Raw genomic sequence first — 22,950 nt, 5'->3', positions numbered from 1 at the left:
GGAATGAAAATTTATGATTCGGTTTTGTATAAATGTTAGTGTATAAGCCCGGTAATGCCTCGTAACCCTATTCCGGTGACGGATACGGGTTAGGGGTGTTACATAAATCCCCTCATTTCACAATGTAATAAATATTAGGGATAAAACAATATTTGGTCCTTGGATTCAGTAGCTTTTCTTAACTTGGTCCGTAAAATTTTCTAGTTCACATTAGTCCTTGAACTTGGCAACTTTTGGGTGATGATTGGACACAATCTCAAAGTGTAATATAACGCCTCAAAATTTAAATCTTTATTTTTGTGAATGTATGACACAATTGAGTATCTACTTCAGTGGTTAAGTGTTCTGGGTGTGTGTGGTAGGTCCCAAGTTCAAGCCATGACTTGGGCAAATTCTGGTATTTTTATGAATAAAGCCCAATCTTTGGTCAATAGGCTTTTATTTAATTGTTGATAAGCTTATATCAGAATGGGCATGCTGGTCTGGTGGTTAAGTAGTGTGTTGGCTTATTGATGGTCTTATGTTCAAATCTTTGCGTGAGCAAGGGTGATTATTTTTGTTCGGTTTGGTGGCTAAGAGTTTGAGTTGTATTGGAAATCTGAGTAGTGGAAGTTTGATGGAGTGAATTAAGGGATTTTGAGGTTATCAAAATTCTTATCGAATTATTATGTTCGTATTTTTTTCTTTTCTTTTCCCCAAGAATAAAATTTTCGATTTTCTTTTATCATCTTTTCCCTTTTTGCTGCTGTTTTTCTTTTTCATTATTTTTTCTTATTGGGAAAAATTCTTGTGCTCTCCCATTCTTTTTCTCCTCAACTTCTTTCCACTCGATCTCATTTCATTCCACGATTAACTGCGATCATTCGGTAAGTACTCATCTTTTTTATGTCTGTTTCTCTCCAAAAACTCTGTCAATTTTTTCATTAGGATTTCCTCTCTCTTTTGTCGAAACCTACCCTTGTCTTTCCATTTTCTTTCGATTTTGGTCCCATCTCGACTGCAATCACACTTCTGCTCCTTATTTTTGCATTTTTTGGATAACTTCGGTAAGTGATTTTATGTGGTTTGTAGTTGATAATGTTAAGTTTCTAACTAGGGGTTATTTTGATGTTTAGGCAGCATCATTTCGCTAGGATCGAGACTCTTTTGGTACTACTTCATAAGCAAATTGATTTGAAGTGTTGGGGGTAAGTTTCAATCGCTTAATAGTTGAGTAACCCGTTCGGATTAGTTTTAATTTGTTAGTTAAGTGATTAACTAAGTAGTATTTTGGTTAATTATAGGTTCAGGATTACTTACAGTTGCTTTTGCGTCAAAAACGATATAGGTGCGTACCTAAAACATAGAAAATGGGGTTTTAGCGAAAGCCAAAAGCCCCACTGTCAACGCCACACGGGCATGTGGTTGTCCGTGTGGTAGGCTGTGTGCGACCACAAGGTCGTGCGATCGACGAGGCCAAGTCGTGCACACAAGATACGACCGTATCACGGCCAAGGCCAAATTGGGCTGTGCGGGCCATACAGACGTGTGGACCCATACCGGCAGGCTACATAGGCGTTGAGCCTATTTTCACTGAATTGATTGCTAAGGTTGCACGGGTCGCCCAAATCAACTATGAACCTACTGTAGGGTCGGCAAGTATCACTTAGACCCTTAATTGTGTGAACTGGCTGTTTGATTTATATATGTTGAGCATGATGATAGTATGCATGTACACTGAACTGGTTATATGTACTGATATCATGAGATAGCATGTCATGATTTGTATGTTACATTGCATAGGGTTGGGTTGATTATATTTGGAGGAAGTGTACTGAAAGGCTCTTAAGCCTAATATACTGGCAGCTCAGCTGCAACTTACTGTTTTGTGCCGCATTCAGTACTACCTGGAGTGTAGGGATGGGTGGGTTGGTTTAATCCCCACATGGAATGTAAGGTTGGATGGAGATGGTGTGTAGAGGCTGGTTGGGTAGGACTTTGTTACTGAATATTGCATGACTGCTACTGATACTGTGATGGGCTAAGGCCCTAATGTATACTGATGCTATGATGGACTAAGGCCCTAAGGCCCTATTGCATATTTGATACCATACTGGGATGGGCTAAGGCCCAAACCGTTACTGATACTAAAAGGGGCTTAGGTCCAAAACTATATTTGACTGTGACTGTATCTACTATTATTTATTTTCTATGGGATTACACACTGAGTTTACGTAAACTCACCCCTCTTTATTTAATATGCACAAGTAATCCCCAAACCTAGACAGATCGGTGCGGCAGAGAACTCGACGGTGACCACAATTTTTCAACTTTATGCTTTTTTTAATTTATGTTTTTATTATTATTGAGATGTAATTTGAGGACTCTTGGGACTTTTGCTTAAATTTTGTTTTTTTTTTGAAATTATAACTACTAGTCGTAGGAAGTTCGGTTTTCAAAAAGCTAACGTATTTTCTTAACTCACGATTACTTAAACTGTTTTGTTTTAAAAGCTTCTGCAACGAGAAACATTTTAAAGCAAATATTTTAAATAATTAAAACGATTTCCTTTAGAACTAATAAAAGATAAATATAGGTAATAACATGGAAATGATTTTATTGCAATAATCGTTTTCGAACACACTATCATGTGACATCGCTAGATTCGACCTTAACGTCTAGGCCGGGTTTAGAGTGTTACATTTAGTGGTATTAAAGCCAGGTTACAAAACTCGGCTATGGATTATGGGTTTTAAATTTGGTCTTTGAAGAATTGGTTTTCAAATGATTTGAAATGTTTCTACTGTGTATGTGGTACACCGAGTCTCCGGCATCGATCCTGTAAGTATTCCAAAACTGATATATGCTTTAATTGAAAATACTATGCTATTTTGAAACTACTATAGGTAGTATATTGCGAAAGTACACTGAAAACTATAGTTAAACTAAAACTATAGTAAACTATTAGAGACTGCGACAAATGAAAACAAACTCTAAACTTCTGATACTGTTTTACATAAAATATTTGTTAATAAACACTGGAATTGTAACTTATTCATAAAAATTTTAATACAGATAATTTTGATTAGATATGAGCACGTGAGGTATCCGCGGACGGGATACTAGAGACCAAGGTAGAGGCCGTAGAAGGGCTAGAGCTGAGTCATCGTCATCGGACAGCCTGCCAAATTTGGATATGAGTGAGATACCAGTGTCGCCCGCTACTGAGACTGGGTCTCAAGATCGCATGGCTGGGGACGACGCATTGTCCTAGGCTATGCTCAGAATTTTGGAAGGGGTCACTGGGCCCAATACTAAATCTAGGGGCCGAGGGTCGGTTACGGAACGACTCCAATCCAATGAAGCTGAGTTATTCAGGAGTGTCACTAGTGTCGCCCATAATGTGGCCGAGTACTGGATTGAGGCCACGGAGAGGATCATGGATGATCTAGATTGTACCCTCGAGAAGAAATTTAAGGGTGCATTCTTACTATTGAGGGATGTGGCTTATAAGTGGTAGCTTACTATTAAAGAGGGCACTCAGCCCGAACGTCTGACCTGGGAGTTCTGTAAGACTGCCTTCCAGGGGAAATATATGGGAGCCAGTTATGTAGACGCCTGTAGGAGGAGTTTCTGAATCTGACACAGGGAGATCGAATAGTGGTCAAGTATGAGGCTGAGTTTCTGAGGTTGAGCTGCTATGCGTAGGGTATAGAGGCATCTAAATACGAGCGATGTGTCCACTTTAAGGTTGGCTTCAGGGATAACTTGAGGGTTCTGACAACTCCACAAAAAGAGCGAGATTTTTCTATCTTGGTCGAGATGGTGAAGATCACTGAGGAGGTTAAACGCACTGAGTTCCAAAACCGTGATAGAGAGAGGTAGGAACAAGAAGGATTCAGAGCCCTCGAGTTTTGTACAGAGGCCTAAGAAAAAGGCCAGAGCTGATGGGCCAGTTAGAGTTGGGCCTGTTGCTGCTGCTACTGGACAGCAGCTGTGTGTTGATTATGGTAGACGCCACTAGGGCGAGTGTTGAAGGAGGACTAAGGCATGCCTGAGGTGTGGATCATAGGATCACCATATCAGGGAGCATCTACTGAGGGCTGATCAGATTCAAACTCAGGGTACTGGTAATGCATAGCCACAGAGGGTAGTACAATAGCCACCGAGAGGCCGTAGTCAATCTAGGGGTGGTAATGGCATGGGCTATAGGCAGAGAGCAGCAGGCAGGGGTGTTGGACAGACTGAGGCAAGGCAGCAAGCTCTAGTATATGCTGCACACCGCCGAGAGGATAAAGATGCTCCGAACGTCATCACGAGTACGTTCCTTATTCATGATGTACCTTATATTGCATTAATAGATATAGGATCCACTCACTCCTATATAGCATGTACTGTGTCTGACAACTTAGGGATATTGGTTGAGAGCACTAGAGTGAGGTTACTGCACTGAGCCTGTTGGGGCAGTCTATAAGGGTTAACAAGTTATTTAGAGACGTCTCTTTAGAGGTTCAATGGTCAATCTTTTTGGCTGATCTGATGGAGCTTCCGTTTGGGGAGTTCGACTTAATATTGGGAATGAATTAGTTGGTTAAGCACCATGTCAGTTTGGATGTGTGACCAAGAGGGTCGTATTGAGAACTGAGGAGGATAATAAGATGGTCATGATAGGAGAAAGCTGTAATTATTTGGCTAACGTGATCTCTACACTAGTGGCTGAGAAACTGATTCGTAAGGGATTGGAGGCGTACTTGGCCTATGTAAGTGTCTCAGATTCTAGAGAATCTACAGTTAAGGATATCAGAACTGTAAAGGATTTTTCAGACGTCTTTTCTAAGGAGCTACCGGGTTTACCTCTAGATCGTGAAGTGGAGTTTAGGATAGAGCTCATTCTTGGTACAGCTCCTATGTCCATCGCTACCAATCGAATGGCACCGAAGAAGCTTATAGAGCTTAAGGCTCAGATTCAAGATTTTTTAGACCGTGGGTTCATCTACCCTAGTGTGTCTCCGTGGGGAGCACCGATACTGTTTGTTAAAATAAAGGATGGATCCATGAGGTTGTGCATCAGCTACTGTCAGCTGAACAAGTTGACCATTAATAACATATATACACTTTCGAGGATAGATGATTTCTTTGACCAGTTTCGAGAGGCGTCTGTGTTTTCCAAGATTGATCTGCGTTTTGGATATCATCAGCTGAGGGTTAAGGAAGCTGATGTATTTAAGATGGCATTTAAGATTTGTTATAGACACTACGAGTTCCTAGTGATGGCATTTGGATTGGCGAATGCACCGGTAGCTTTCATGGATCTAATGAACCGAGTATTTCAACTTTATCTAGATCAGTTTGTGGTGGTGTTCATCGACGACATACTGGTTTATTCGAGGACTGAGGATGAGCATAACGAGAACCTTAAAGTTGTTCTTCAGACTTTGAGGGAAAAACAGTTCTATGCTAAGTTTAACAAGTGTGAGTTTTGGTTGCCTGAAGTAACATTTCTGGGTCATGTGGTTTCTACTGAGGGGATTCGTGTTGACCTTCGAAAGATTGAGGCTGTGTTGGACTAGAAGCAGCCTAGGAATATGTCTAAGATCCGCAGTTTTCTAGGGTGGGTTATTATCGGTGGTTTGTGGAAGGCTTCTCGTTAATTGCAACACCCTTAACTAGGTTGCTATGTAAGGGGCTATCGTTTAACTGGAATAATACGCAGCAAGAGAGTTTCAAGAAGCTCAAGACTGTACTGACTAAGGCTCCTGTTTTGATACAGCCTGAATTTGGAAAGGAGTTTACAATTTATAGTGATGCATCACATGTCGGTTTGGGATGTGTGTTGATATATGCGTCTCGTCAGCTAAAGACACATGAGGCAAACTATTCGACGCATGATTTGGACCTGGCCGCCGTGGTATTTACATTGAAAATCTGGAGGCATTATCTATACGGTGAGAAGTATATCATCTACACTGATCACAAAAGCCTCAAGTATCTCCTTACCTAGAAGGAGCTGAATCTTAGGCAGCGTAGATAGATCAAGCTGCTTAAGGACTACTATTGCACCATTGAGTACCATCCTAGCAAGGCCAATGTGGTGGCTGATGCTTTGAGCCGTAGGGCTATGACTGATCTGAGGGTGATGTTTGCTCAGCTTAGTTTATTTGATGATGGTAGTTTGTTAGCCGAGCTTCAGGTTAAACTGACATGGATTGAGCAGATTAAGGGTAAGCAGTTGGAAAACGAGTCTTTGAGTCTTCGGTTCTAACAGGTTGAGAGTGGTAGGACTACGAATTTTGGACTGAATAGTGATGGGGTACTCTACTTTTGTGGGAGGATCTGTGTGCCGAATAATACTGGTTTGAGGCAGTCTATACTGAGAGAGGTGCATAGTAGCATTTATACTATGCATCCTGGCGGAAATAAGATGTATCGAGACGTTTGTGAGTTATATTAGTTGTCAGGGTTGAAACATGAGGTTACTGATTTTGTGGCGAGATGCCTGACGTGCCAATAGGTTAAGACTGAGCATCAATTACCTTTAGGTTTGCTGCAGCCAGTTAAGATTCCTCTATGGAAGTGGAAGCATGTAACTATGGATTTCATTAGTGGGTTGCCTCTAACACCCACTAAGAAGGATTTAGTATGGGTCATCGTGGATCGATTAATTAAGTATACTCACTTTGTACCGGTTCATACTGATTATTCTCTACAAAAGCTGATAAAGCTTTATATTTCTGATATAGTAAGACTGCATGGGGTACCGATTTCGATCATCTTTGATAGGGATCCTCGTTTCACTTTTCAGTTTTGAAGAAAGTTGCATTCGGCTCTGGGTTCAAGGTTAGACTTCAGTACTGTGTTCCATCTTCAGACCGATGGTCAGTCTGAGAGGGTGATTCAGATACTAGAGGACATGTTGAGAAGCTGTGTTATTGATTCTCGAGGCAGTTGGAAGGATTATCTTCCGTTAGCAGAATTTACCTATAATAATAGTTACCAGTACAACATCCAGATAGCACCTTACGAGGCACTATATGGTCGTAAGTGTCGCACTCCCTTATGTTGGACTGAGTTGGGAAAACGACATGTTCTGGATCCTGAATTGGTTTCTGAGACAGAAGATAATGGAAGACTCCATATATCTCAAGGTCTCGCCATGGAAGAAGGTTTTGAGGTTTGGTCGTAAGGGCAAGTTGAGCCCTAGATTTATTGGACCTTACCGTATTCTGAAATGAGTGAAACCGATCTTTTATTAGTTTGAGCTACCTCTAGAGTTGAATCGTATTTATAACGTGTTCCACGTCTCTATGTTGAGGCGCTACCACTCTGATCCTACTCATATTGTCCCTAGTGAGGAGATTGAGGTTAGGCCAGACTTGACTTTTGAGGAATAGCCTGTCCAGATTCTGGATCGTGACATAAAGGTTCTGAAGAGGAAGTCTATCCCTTTGGTGAAAGTTCTATGGTATAATCATAACACTGAGAAGGCCACGTGAGAGCCTGAGGATTGAAAGCGTCAACAGTATCCTCATATATTCTGATCAGGTAAATTTCGAGGACGAAATTTTCTTTTAGGGGATAGAGTTATAACGCCTTAAAATTTAAATTTTTGTTTTTGCGAATGTGTGACACAATTGAGTATCTGCTTCAGTGGTTAAGTGTTCTGGGTGTATGTGGAAGATCCCAAGTTCAACCCATGACTTGGGCAAATTTTGGTATTTTTATGAGCAAAGACCAATCTTTGGTCAATAGGCTTTTATTTGATTGTTGATAAGCTTATATCAGAATAGGCCTGCTGGTTTAGTGGTTAAGCAGTGTGTTGGCTTGCTGATGGTCTTGTGTTCGAATCCCTGTGTGAGTAAGGGAGATTATTTTTACTCGGTTTGGTGGCTGAGAGTTTGAGTTGTATTGGAAATCTGAGTAGTGGAAGTTTGATGGAGAGAATTTAGAAGTGAATTAAGGGATTTTGGGGTTATCAGGATTTTTATCGAATTATTCTGTTCATATTTTTTTCTTTTCTTTTCTTTTCCCAAAAATAAAATTTTCAGTTTTCTCTTCTCTTTTCTCCCTTTTTGCTGCTGTTTTTCTTTTCCATTATTTTTCCTTACTGCCGAAATTCTTGTGCTCTCTTATTCTTTTTCTCCTAAACTTCTTTCTACTCGGTCTCATGTCGTTCCATGATTCTTGTGTCGTTCCACGATTAACTGCGATCATTTGGTAAGTACTCATCTTTTTTACGTTTGTTTCTCTCTAAAAACTCTGCCGATTTTTCCATTGGAATTTCCTCTTTCTTTTGTCGAAACCTACCATTCTCTTTCCATTTTCTTTCAATTTTGCTCCCATCTCAACTACAATCATACTTTTCGAGACTCTTCTCGTACTACTTTGTAAGCAAATCGATTTGAAGCATTGGGGGTAAGTTTCAATTGCTCAGTAGTTGAGTAACCCGCTCGGTTTGATTTTAATTTGTTGGTTAAGTGATTAAATGAGTAGTATTTTGGTCAATTATAGATTTAGGATTACTTTGAGTTACTTTCACATCAAAAACGATATAGGAGTGTACCCGAAACGTAGAAAATGGGGTTTTAGTAAAAGTCAAAAACCCCACTTTCGACGTCACACGGGCGTGTGGTTGCCCGTGTGGTAGGCCGTATGCGACTACACGGCCGTGCGATCGACGAGGCCAGACCGTGTGCGCAAAACACTATCGTGTGAAAACCAAGGCCAAATTGGGTCGTGTGGGCCATACGGGCAGATCACATGGCATTGAGCCCATGTTTACTGAATTGATTGCTAAGGTTACATTGGTCACCTAAGTCGACTGTGAACCTACTGTAGGGTCGGTAAGCATCACTTAAACCCCTAATTGTGTGAACTGGCTGTTTGATTTATATATGTTGAGCATGATGATAGTATGCATGTATACTGAACTAGTTATATGTACTGATATCATGAGATAGAATGTCATGGTTTGAATTTTGCATTGGATAGGTTAGGTTGATTATATTTGGAGGAAATGTACTGAAAGGCTCTTAAGCCTAATATACTGGCAGCTCAGCTACAAGTTACTGTTTTGTACCGCATTCAGTACTACCTAGAGTGTAGGGATGGGTGGGTTGGTTTAATCCCTACATAGAGTGTAGGGTTGGACGGAGATGGTATATAGAGGCTGGTTGGATAGGACTTTGTTACTGAATACTGTATGACTGCTATTGATACTGTGATGGGCTATGGCCCTTATACATACTGATATTGTTTGTTTTTTGTAAGATTACACTGAGTTTACGTAAACTCACCCCTCTCTGTTTAATGTGCACAAGTAATCCCCCGACCTAGACAGATCGGTGCGGCGGAGGACTTGACGGTGACCACAATTTTTGGACTTTACGTTTTTTTAATTTATGTTTTATGGTTTTATTATTATTGGGATGTAATTTGAGGACTCTTGGGACTTTTGCTTAAATTTGGTTTTTATTTATTTTTTTTGGAATTATAACTGCTAGTCGTAAGAAGTTTGGTTTTCAAAAAGCTAACATATTTTCTAAATGCACGATTACTTAAACTGCTTTGTTTTAAAAGCTTCCACAACGAGAAATATTTTAAAGCAAATGTTTTAAATAAGTAAAACGATTCCCTTTAGAACTAATAAGAGAGAAAGATAGGTAATAACATAGAAATGATTTTATTGCAATAATTTAGTTTTCGAACACACTATCATGTGACATCACTAGATTCGACCTTAACGTCTAGGCCGAATTTGAGGTGTTACATGTAACATCATCACATATTGGGGTGACCAAAACTCGATTCGATTTGAAAAAAAAAAGGAACAAAAATTGAATTTTGAGTTAATCAAATCGAGCTATTCGAGTTATTCGAATTATTTGAGTCAACTCGAATAAGTAATTTGAGTTTCGAATTTGAATCGAATTGAATTTTACATTTCGAATAACTCGAATAATTGGAATTACAAATTGGTATAAATACCCTTTTGGTCTCTGTCAAGTTTGAAAATAAGCAAATTGGTCTCTCTCAACAAAAATTACAAAAAAAAATCAAAATAATTTTCAAAAATTCAAAATATTTATAAAAATTTAAAATTTTATATTTTTAAAAAATTATAAAAATTTCAAAAAAATAAAAATATATAAAGAAAGTTGAAAATTTAAGAAATTTCTAGAATAATAATTTTGGGATCTAAATAAGTTAATTAATGATTTGAGTTTATTATACTAAAGTTTTTTTTTTTGCTTTGAAAAATTTTTCAAATATATATTGTTTCAAATTTATGTGATGAAATTAGTTATACTGTAACAAGATTTTAATTTGACATATTTAATTTTTTAATTTAACTTGAACAATTTTACTCGATTCGACTCAACTCGATTCGAAAAAATGTCAAATTGAGTTAGGATGATAAAATAGGACTCATCAACTCGATTAAATTGAAAAATTTTCACTCAATTCGACTAGGTTCGGTCGAACGCCCACCCCTAACCACATGGACCAAACTTGAGAAAAGTTGTAAAGTTCATAGGCTAATGTGGACCAAAAAATTTTAGAGACCAATTTGAGAAAATTTGTCAAATTTAAGACTAAATGTTGCCTTCTCCCTAAATATTATTTTGAGCATTTTTTTATATTTTATATAAAATCTATAAAAACTTAATTTAAATCAACACAATGAGATGTCATGATAAAATATCATAGTTTCCAAAGCCTCAACTCTAACAATTCAACCAAACTCTCATCTGTTTTTAATCTGATATTTTTATAAATGTAAATTTTATACAATTTTTCTATCCATGTCATAAGTGTGTCATAGTTTAGTTTGGATGAGAAGTGAGATTAAATCCAGTGATATTAAAAACAACAGTAGTGATGAGATTAATTACTATAACAACGAGACTAATGGTAGTCAAAATATAAAATAACCATTAAAAACATCAAATTAACCCTTTTATATAATTAATCCTATAACATATTCAATAAATTATTAAATATTATTAAAACATTAACAGTTATTCAATATATCAATTTAAAACATTTTACCTAATTACTTATTCAATTATAAAAAATATTATATCAAATGAATAGTTTTTTCCTGAAGACATTTAAATAATTAAAAGGTAAAATAAATAATTTAAAAGCTATTAAATTCAAAATTTAAGAAATTATAAATAGTTTATATTATAATAATAAAATTGAAAAGTATAAAAGAATGTAAAAGGAGAAAAAATAATAATAAAAGTAAGAAGGAGACATGATAATAAATAAAAGAGTTAAGATATAAATGTAAAAGTTATAAGTGGACATACAATATTTTCTTTGGAGTTTAAAGCTTCAGTAAACAAAATTTATAGTGTTTTGGTGTAGCTCATTAATTAAGTATTAATTCTATTAGAAAATTAATAAAAATTTATTATTTTTATAAAATAAATTATATTAGGTAAAATATATAAATAGTCACTCAATTTTAATCTCAATAATAAAATAATCACTCAATTTTTAACTCAGTCACTTAACTTTCAAAAAAATAACAAATCAGCCACTAACGTTATCGAAAAGTGACAAATCAGTCACCCACTAACATTTTCTGTTATAGGCCTAATGGGACAGTTGACGTGGCCAGTTAACTAGTTGACGTGGTCTAACTTGTTATAGTGGAAACCCAATATAAGAACCAAACAAAACAATAAAAGAAGAAGAAAAATAAAAAGAAGAAGAAGGAGGAGAAGAAGAAGAAGAGAAGAAATGGAGATGATGAAACAAGAAAAACCATCAGAGATCCAAACTTTTCTTTCCTCACCGTTTATTCACCCTCTCCCAACTTCCCGTCGCTTAACCTGGTGAAGAAGAGCTTCCAATCGATTTGTAAGTTTCCTTAACGATTTTATAGATTTCCTTAACGATGTTTCGTCTGTGAATCAACCTCAATTTTATAAATTTTCTTAACGATTTCTAGAACTAGGGTTAACTTCTATTGGGAACTGGGACTTTTATAGATTTCCTCTCTCTATTTTTGGGTTGAACCATTACAATTAGTTGAAAAATGGTGGAGATGAAGAGGCAGAGACCCTTGTTTTCGTATGGAAGAGCCCTGGTTATTACAGGAGAAGAAGACCTAAACTTCTCTCTTTCCTCTTTAGCTTTTATTTTGCTTTATCTCATCTCTATAAACTCTTCTTTTTTCTTATCTTGGGTTTCGATTAGTTGTCTCTATTTTTTTTTGCTCTTTGTTTATGAGTCTTGACTTCTCTTACATGTTTTTTAGTAGAGCCTTGCTGGTGATCAAAATGACGGCCTTACTGATGATATGGGTGTAAATGCTCCTTTTTGTTCTTCAATCTCTAATAGTTAGTAGTTAGTACAATTTTTTTTTCTTTTTTGCACCTTTTTGGTATAATCGAACGACCTTTCATATCAAGAAATTGACTTCTCCTCCTCTTCTTCTTCTACTACTATTGTTGCCCATATAAGGTTCTTTAATGGGATTGTTTAAATGACAACAAACCCTCCAACGTGGCCGATTAAATGGCAGTAAGGACTCCAACGTGGCTGATTAAATGACAAGTCACTTTTTCGTTACATCTATAACGGAAAATAGTTAGTAAGATTGATTTGTTATTTTTTGAAAGTTGAGTGACTATTAGTGTTCTTTACCCATTATATTATTCTAAATGTATTTTTATTCTTTATATTTTTATATAAAGCCAATAAAAATTATGTAGGGTAAAATTTGAACTTAAAACATCATAATTTATAACTATTCAACTTTACAATTAAAGCTTTATTTAACTTTTATATAATTTTTAATTTATATAATTTTTACATGTTTCCTTTACCAAGTATATTTAGTATTTTTGGAAAAACGAAAACCTTACTTATTCTGTATTTTAAAGCAACTACCACATTTCTCCTAAAAACATATTCCCTTCTAAATGTATTTATATTATATTTAAGCTCCATATATACTTTGTTGATGTAATCGAAAAATGATTAAAATATTTTTTTATATACAAAATAAGTTATATTATTATGAGAGTATTTTTAGTTTTATTTTTATTTTTATATAAAATCAATAATAAAAACTCATGATTCAAACTTAGAACATAATGTATTTTAAATTTTAAATTTATAATTTCAACCAAAGCTTTATTTGATTCTTATATGAATTTTTAATAAATATATTTATTACATAAAATTTTTCACTTATGTCATAGGTGTGTCATAATATAATAATAATAACCGCTACCAATTTACTTTATGTGAAGAAGTTTAGATTGAGGGTTGATATTTGATGCACCGTTGATCCAAACGTCTCATGCATCATTAGTTAATAATAAGATGACATATTGTTATTGGTGTAAAATTAAAAATGTCGAAGGACTTAAAAATAATATAATTCGCTTTTTTGAAACATAATCAAATATTAATTATAATTAATTTGTTTCTCTTTTGGTTTTGGGTTTTGAATTTCGAATTTTTGGTTTCGATTTTCGAATTTGATGTTCTTGTATTTATTACTAAACCTTTTAATATATATTTGTGTAATGACTCAAAATTCACGGGTATCAAAAAAGTGCAATATCGAGCCTCCGTCTTAGTAAACTAAGTTCGTAAATAATTATTAGAAATATTTGTGAGTCTAGTAGTGAGCTTAATTAAGTTTTAATTAGGTGAATTTAGCTTAATTAAGAGTAATTACGAAAAAGGATTAAATTGAATAAAGGATAAAAGTTTAATTATAGATTAAAGAAAAACTTAGGGGGCTAAATAAGCAATTAGACTAATTGTCTAGAATGTGGCAGTTAATAAGTATAAAAATCTTGAGATTTTGTTATTAATTATAATTATTAATATGGTTTTTTAAGTATTATTATTAATATTATTATATTATGAAATAAAATAAATTAAGACGAGTGTATAGTGATAAGATGATACAAGTGTAATAATGTATATATATACACTTGTATTATAATAATTTATTTACTTAAAATTCAAGTTAAAAGATATTTAATAATTAAATAATTATATTAGAAGATTTTTGTATGATAAATAAATAAAAGAAAGACAAATGGATGGTCATGATAATATACAAATGTAAAAATATTTATATGTACAATTGTGATATATGTATTTTTTATTAAATAGATATTTATTATAATTATTATTATAGTTTTATATTAAATTATTAAATTATTATTATCATTATTATTAAAATAAATTAAAATGAAGGCAATTGTATAATGATTAATGGTACATGTGTAAAATATATAAATACACTTGTAATAAAATAAAATATTTTCTTATAATTTAAATTTAAGTAAAAGATATTCATGAATTAAATATTATTCTTATATATATAAAGTAAATGAAATAAAAGAAACAAAAGAAGAATAGAAACAGAACAGAAGGGACGAAAGAGGGGAAGGAAAGAAGGAAAAAGAAAGAAAAAAAAGAAAAGGGAGAAATAAGGATTTTAAAGCTTGGAACTTAAATAGGTAAGTCAATTAAGTCATTTTCTTTTAATTTTGATATTTTAGAAGCTTTAGAACAAAGTTTTGTTGAAATTAAGTTGAAGTTTTGAAAGTTCTTAGGTTTTAGAACATAATTCATGTTGAACAAAATGATGAATTAGGGGTTTGATTGATAGAATTTTTAGAATTGATTAAATGATTAAATTATAAAAGAAGCTATTAATTTTACATAGTAGGGACTAAATTGAAAGAATTTTGAAATTAGGGTTTTATATGAAATTTAGATAGTTATGTCTAAGTTTGATTGGAAAATGAATCGAAAATATGAATTGAATGAAAGTAAATTAAATTATGAATATGGTGAATATGTGAATTGTGTATTGATTGAAAAGTAGATTAAATTGAATTAAAGTATGATTATATGTGCTTATCTGAAATATGTATTGGTATTGAATTGTATATTGATTAGAAAGTGAAAAAGTGAATTTGAATTGAATTGTGAATTGAATATTGGTTGAAAGGTGGAAGATAATTGAATTGATTCGTAAATGAATTGAAAGTGATATTGAATTGAGAAAGTGAATCGAATACCCTATTAACTAGTTGGGCTGAGTCGGATATAGTTGGCATGTGTAACATCCCAAAATAGGGCTTAATCAGAATAGTGGTTTCAGGACCACAAATCTAACGTTAAAATATTTATTTTATGATTATTATGAGGTTTAGAACATGAATATATGCATGTGTTAAAGTCTCATGAAGAAATTCTAAGTATAAGGTGTCCAATTGGAAATTAGGGACCAAATTGAATAAGTTACAAAATTTTTGTTTTGGAAGCAATTTGTATGAAATTACTTTGGGTTATTAATTAGGAGGCATTAAAGAGCAATTTGCCCAATTTTTAAGTTTTTGGACAAAAATAGGCTTGTATGGAGAAATTTGAAGGAAAGGCATTAGGGGCATTTTAGTCACTTGGTATATTAATGAAATAAAAAGGGAAAATAAGTAAAAAATCAGCTCATTCTCTCCATGTTGCTGCCGAAATTTTAGGGTTCTCCATAGCTAGGATTTTCAAACTTTCCAAGCTCTATAGTAAGTGCTCCCAAGCCCCGTTTTTAATGTTCTTCGTATTTTTGAAATCCCGGTAACTTGCTCTCTCTATTTCTACCCATATTTCATGCTAGGGTTCATGTTTAGAAATTTATCCATGCATGAGAAGCTTATGTTCTGATGATTTATGGAAGAATATGAGAGTTTAAAGGATGGTAAACAACTTTTACTAAGCAGATTTTCATGAAAATGGCTTTAAGGACTATTTTCTGAAAGTTGTAGAAAAGAGTAAAAAACGTGAAAGGAAGGAAAATGTGGGTTGTTATGAACATGAAAAATTTTCAGCTAGGTTTGGGTAACTAAGAAATCCCATACATTGTATTACTCGAGCCTAGGGACTAAATTGCAAATATATGAAAGTATAGGGGTAAAATAGTAATTTTACCCAAGTATAAATTTTGGGTCGTTTTGAGTAATGTATGTATTGAACGAGCTAAATTTGGTATTATAGATCAAAAGAATCGAGATACGGGCCTTGATCGGGAAAAGAACAAGGTTTACTAGGTTTCGGCTCGATTTTTAATTTTTTGTATCGAGGTAAGTACATATGCAAATGAATACATTAATTATTGTTATTAAATGATTTATTGATATATGTATCCTTAATATGCTTATTTGGCTATGTTGATAATATAACATGTTTTGATGCTTTGCTATATGACTATGAAACGTTGGCCATGTGAAAGAAACCATCATACAGTACGTTCAGTAAAGGTCTGGAAGTCTAAAATCCCGTTTGAACCTTAGGAATAGTTGAGGATACAAGTGACATGTCACTAGGATAGTCTTATGTGTTATGAGCTCATTTAATATGAGATACATGTTAGGGTCCGGGTGTTGGGTATCCTGAGTTGTGTTCGGATACTCTTTTAGCTCTTTGAGTAGCCCCGTTGAGAGTGGTATTTGATTCTGTGATATGAGGCACTTCTGTGCATTCTCTGTCAGGTAGTCAAGACTACGTTCAGGCACTTCTGTGCATTTCTTTCGTGTGCCCAAGTCATATTCCAAATGTTCAACGGGCAACGTAATATGAATTCCGAAAGTAAAATTTAAGTAAGCCATATGTGTGCAAGATGGCACAGGTATGTACTAAAACCCTATGAGGGCTTAGTATATGATGGTATTATGAAAATTATCATAATGGATAAGCAATTATGCTTAGATTATCAGTAGTTACAAAATGTAGATTATTTGTATGTGTACTTACTAAGCTTTATAGCTTACCCTCCTCTCTTTTCCCTTGTCTTTAGATACGTCAAGCTAGCTCAAGGGATCGGGAGACGTCAGAGTTCGGATCACACTATCTTCAAGGATTTTGGGTATAAAAAGGGTTCAGTTATTTTGGTCATGGCATGTATAGGAAGCTTGTCTATTTTGTGTATATGTGTCATGTTGAAGTAGCCAAGTATAATGGCTCATTTGGGCATTGATTATTTTGTATGTGGCCTTGTGATTTGGTCTATATTAATGATTGGGATGTATCCTTAAGTTTACTTTTGCATTCATGTTAAGATGTGTATGTGTTGATGATGGGTTTGCTTGGTGGATGATTGTTTATTTATTAGTATGTGGTTGTATGATTTAGCATTCATAATGGATTGATAATAAGGAATATGGTAAACCATGAAATTGGTGTGGAATGACTAAAAGATAAGGCTGTGTGAATTCTAAGGGACTAGTATGAAAAAGGGCCATAGTGATGCTATAATTTTGCATGGTTAAGTATCCAAATATATCATGGGATATGCAATTGAACATATGGAAGTGTATGATTGTTTAAGGGTGACCAATGGCTTGGAGAGTAGCCTCCAAATGGTCCACACGGGTAGACACACGGGCATGTGTCTAGGCCATCGTGACACACGGTCAGCCCTATGGGCGTGTCGTTCGGCCATGTGTCCCCTGCATCTTGAATTTCAGGTTAACCTGTATGGTAGTAAACGCATGGTCAGAGACACGGCCGTGTGTCTCAACTGCCCGTGGCCTGAGGCCGTGTCCCTCACATTTGTATGATGACATCATACATAAAATGCTTGCTAAAATCACACGGGCTACCACACAGGCGTATCCCAGGCCGTGTGAGGAACACGGGCCAAGGACACGAGCGTGTGCTCAGCCGTGTGAAAACCCCTGTAGGTTCGAATTGGAAAATAAATCCAACAATTTCATACGGGTGTGGGACATGGGCGTGTCCCCAAGCACACGGGCATGTGCAATGCCTCCACACGGGCTTGTGAGGCTTAAACCTAGAAATTTTCTTAGGACTTCTGCAAGTTCTCGGTTTAGTCCCGCCCCGTCAATAATGTATGTTTTGGGCATCGTAGGCCCATAATATAAACAAACCGACTTTATTTGATCTGTTTTAGATTGGACGAAATTTTATGGCCCAGTTTTGTATATTTGGTTCTGTTCAAGTCTGGTAATGCCTCATACCTTGTCCCAGCATCAGATACGGGTAAGGGGTGTTACAGCATGTCATAGGATTAGAAGAGTTTAGAGATTTTTCGACCTCGAGCCGATGAGACACTGGGTGTCACTATTTTACTTCGGATAGATTCGATGAGGTACTGGGTACCACTTTATTTCGGCTAGGCCGATGAGACACTGGGTGCCATTCTGGTGTGTTTGGTTGGATCCGTGTATCCGCCAAAGTCTGGGTTTGTTAATAGGGTGAATAACTGAAATGAGAAAATTCAAAATAAATTTGATTGATCGTATTATTAAAAATTATGAGAAAGAAATTATGAGTTGAATTATGAATTGAATTGAGATGTGAGATTTGAAGCGCGAACATAAGGTTCATGAATTTTCCAAAACATCGAATTATTGTTATTGAAATCAGTTGAATAAATGAAATAAGAAAATTAAATGAATTTGATCGATTGAACTATTGAAAGTATGAGAAAGTGAAATCATGAATTGGAATGTGAATTGAAATTGAGATATCGGAATAAGAAGTCAAAATAGAATGAATTGGAAATAATGAAATAGTGTATGAGTTAATTGAATATAATTATATGAATTAATTATAATTAATTTTATTAAAAAATGTTGGTTTAAATAATTATTGAAAGTCTAATGTAGTAAAGTTTTAGATATGAAATAGAATAAATTGTTGAATTGGGATATCGAAATGAAATATATGAAATAATGATTTTATGAAATGCTTAAGAATTAAATGCATGAATGATTTATTGTAAGTAAAATGGTAGTAAGATTACAATGTGCATGTTTATTGTTTTTACCTTAAGTATTTGAATTATAGTAATACCACTGGGTGTATACTCAATGCACGGTTTGTTTCTGTGCGCAGATTAGGTACAGAAATTTTGAAGAGCTATATTTGAGATTACGAGATTTCATCTCATCACATTTTCAAGCAATAAGAGGGTATGTTTTAAAATTTTGGATAGAATGGCATGTACTTAGGAAAAAAATTCAAGTATGTTCTAAGTCGTAGTAAGGATTAAATTATAGATTATGCGTATTTATTATTTGTCCGTTTTTATATTCTAACATATTAGTGATTTGTCATGAATTATTTTGGCACCAAATGTAATATTCCTATATTAGGTTCCTTGAGTTGAACATGGTATAGGGGTGTTACAATTTATTTTATACAAATGACATGTCATCTTATTATTAATTGATGGCATATGAGATTTATGCATTGGAAGTGTGTCAAATGCTCTCCCCTCCCTTTAAGTTAAGCTTCTTCCTACAAATTATATTATATTATTATGAAGCTACTGTAACACATTGAATATTATATTTTTTTTTGTAAATATTTGACACAAACATGTATTTGTTTTAGTGGTTAAATGTCCTAAGTGTGTATGAGAGGTTTTTGGTTTAAGTCCCACCTTTAGTTAATTTTGGTTATTTTATATTCAAGCCTTATCCTGGTTGAGTGGGCTTATATAAAATTGTCTGTTAGTTTATATTAGAATGAGTTGGTTGGTTTGAGTAGTAAGGGGGTTGTGGTGTTGGAGGTCTTGTGTTCGAATCCCTGCATGAGCTTGCTTCGGGTATTTGATAGAAGTTGGAAGGAACCGAAATTCTGAGGTGGTTGAGATGTAGTGGGATAGTTGGGATTTGGGGAGTTATCAAAATATTTTATTTTTTATTTTCAAAAAATTTTCTTTCTCTCTCCTCTAGAATCTCTAGCGTGAATTCCTCTTCTATCTTTTTTCCCAAAATTCTCTTCTCTAACATTTTTTTCTTTTTCTGTCTTTCTCCCCTAATTGTTATTGTCTTCTCTGATTTCTGTTGAAATCTTTCGTTCAATCGTTGTTGTTGCGAATTTCTGGTTCATTATTTGGCTGGTAAGTAAGACCTTATATCCTCTTCCTTTAATTGGTTTAGTGATGTTGGCTGTGAGATTTATTAGTGGATTTTGTGACCAGAAGAAGGTTGTGAGGCAGAAAATCTCACTTCATTGGCTTGATTCGAGGTTGGGGTCATTTTTGTTAGCGGTAAATCAGTTCTGTATTTGGGTATCGTATTAAACTTGTGGATTGGTTGCTAAAAGGTGTGGGATACTCTGTTTTTAGGTTTCGAAAGGCTTGGGAGTGGTGTCGCATCAAATCAATATTAGGTGTGTTTCCAAAATACAAAAAATAAAGCTTCAGCGAAAGTCGAAACTGCTTACTGTTGGACGCCACACTAGTGTGTGGCCGGTCGTGTGGGTGGCCGTGTGCGAGACACGACTATATGATCGATGAAGGCTTGGCCGTGCGCAAGGCACGACCGTGTGGTGGTGTGAGTGTGGCCGAGTGAGCCACACGAGCTAGGCCAAGTTGGGCGTATAGGCCCACACGGGCATGTCACATGGGCGTGTGGGTTTTGGGCTAGATCATATGGGCCACACGGGTAATGTCAATATGGGAATGTGGGCCCACACGGGCATGCCACATGGGAGTGTGGGTTTTGGGCCAGACCGTATGGGCTACATGGGTAAGGTCAATTTGGGTGTGTGGGCCCACACGGGCATGTAGGCCCATAATTCTGAAATTTTTCCTAGGGTCGTACGGGTCATTCCGATCTACTGTGGGCCTGCAGTAGGGTCGGTAAGGGCTAACTAAACCCTAGATTATGTGATCTATTTTTCTGATAGTATGCTCTGAGTAGGACATTGTTATACATGTCTGATTATTCTGCTATATGTATATCTGATATATGTACACAAACATGATAAGCATGTTACATCTATATCTATACCTGTATTCAGTATCTGTTCTGGGGCGGGATTTATATATGTGGAGGAAGTGTTCTGTATGGCGTTCACCGCTTATATTCTGGTAGCTTGGCTACACTTTATCTGATATGTGTCATAATGGCATGATACGGAGTGTAGGGCTGGGTGAGTGTTTTTAACCCCACATGGTGTGATCGGATGGTCGAAGTTGGTGTGTAGAAGATGAGGGTAGGATTCTGTTTATTTGATCTGTATATCAATATCTGTTATCCGTATTTGAAATGGATACGAGTCCAAATCTGTATCTGACTGTTTATGTTGATTTCTGTATAAATTGTATGTCTGATTCTGTTGGGTTACACACTGAGTTTACGAAAACTCACATATATTGCCTGTTCTGGTCAGGTAATCCATAAACTTAGGCGGATCGGTGTGGCAGAGCCTCTTGGTGACCACGAATTTATAAATGGTTAATAATTATGATTTTATAATGGTTTTAAGGATTATTTTTGGAGTTTTGTAATTTATGAACTATCCGAACTGTTTGATTTTATTTTAAAATTTGGTTTTTGATTTGACTATTAATTTGCGATGGTTTACTTAAACAATGGTTTTTTGAAAATACAAACGGGATTATCAAATTATATGTTTTATGTTCCGCTGTAACTAATGTTTTGACAAATAAATAAATTAAAAAAACATTTTCCAAAATGGATATAAACGATTCTGAACTTTGAAAACTTGAATGATTTAACGAAATGACTCCCTTTTCAAAACCAACCTTTGTGACATGTCCGGATTCGGCCATAACGTCTAGACTGAATTTGGGGTGTTACAGCTATTGTTGACTTTTTATATTTTTATATAAAATTAAATTGACAATGATGTGATTTGAACTTAAAGCGTTATAATTTGTAAACCTTCAACCATATCAATCAAATAATAAGTGTACCATAATCTAATATTAATATTTATTTTATAATTTTGACACTCTTCTGTGTTTATAAAATATTTTTATAAGGTTTAACTCACAAATTTGTATATAAATTATATAAATTTTCTTATATTGATATTTAAACTTTTTTTTGTCACAAGTGGTGCCTAAGTTACTTTTTTTTTCTCGAAGTTAGTACTCCTATAATAAAAAGTAATTAAATCTATTTTAAAAGAAGGCTTAAGTCATGTATTAGTACCTAATTTATATCCTTTTTCCCAAGTTTTTTCGCCACAAATAACACCGAAACTATTCTTTCATTACCCACTTTACACCAAAATGTTATATCTATTAAAAAGATTTTAGTTAATAATAGATTGTCATGTCATATAAACTTTGAAAATTTATATTTTTTAATTCTTTAATTTTCTTTTACATTATTTCTCTTTTTATTTTTTTTCTTCTTCTTTTATAATGTCTAGTAATACCAGTAATGCTCAAAATGCACCATCCCGAGGTCATGTTGGCAATTTAATTATGTTTTTGAACTTCATCGCCTGCCTGCTCGACCAAATAAGATTGAAAAAGTTCTTTCATCAGTCAAAACCAATGTTTTCAGAATTGAACAAGACTAGTCGGTCGGATTGAGAGTTGATTGATGTACTGGTTCAGAGGATGAGATTGAACTAATTGACCCATGAACCGATATAGACTGGTCGAACTGGTTTTCTCTATTTTAAAGTTTTTTTATTTATAAAATTTAAATATTTATTTGATTGAACTAGATGAATTGGCCAAACCGAGAACTGATGACCTAATTGGTTCGACCATCGATCCGATTCTAAAAATTTTGAACTAAACCATGACACCTAAAATGCTCACACTTGTAAAAGAGATTCGAGATGAGAGGAAAAATAAATAAAAGAATATAAAGCAAAAAGAATATATATATATTGAAGTGAAAATAATACCTAGTTTTTTTTGTCACATAGCAATTTTTGATTGGTTATTTTTTTAAAAATAAACTTAATGATTTAATTAATTATTGAACCAATAGAGACATCAATTTGGGAAAAATAGTAGGAGAAGGGATAAAAAATATATAAATATTAAAATGGAAAAAATGCATAATTTTTCTCATAATGTATTCAAATTTATAGTATAAAACATTATTATTATTCATTGTGTAATTATAGATCCAACTTAAATATGTGTTAGAAAGAATACAAATTTGTATTTGATGATGGTTAAAC

This window comes from Gossypium hirsutum, chromosome A07, assembly GCF_007990345.1.
Source record: "Gossypium hirsutum isolate 1008001.06 chromosome A07, Gossypium_hirsutum_v2.1, whole genome shotgun sequence".
NCBI classification, from domain to species: domain Eukaryota; kingdom Viridiplantae; phylum Streptophyta; class Magnoliopsida; order Malvales; family Malvaceae; genus Gossypium; species Gossypium hirsutum.
This window is presented reverse-complemented; position numbering follows the sequence as displayed.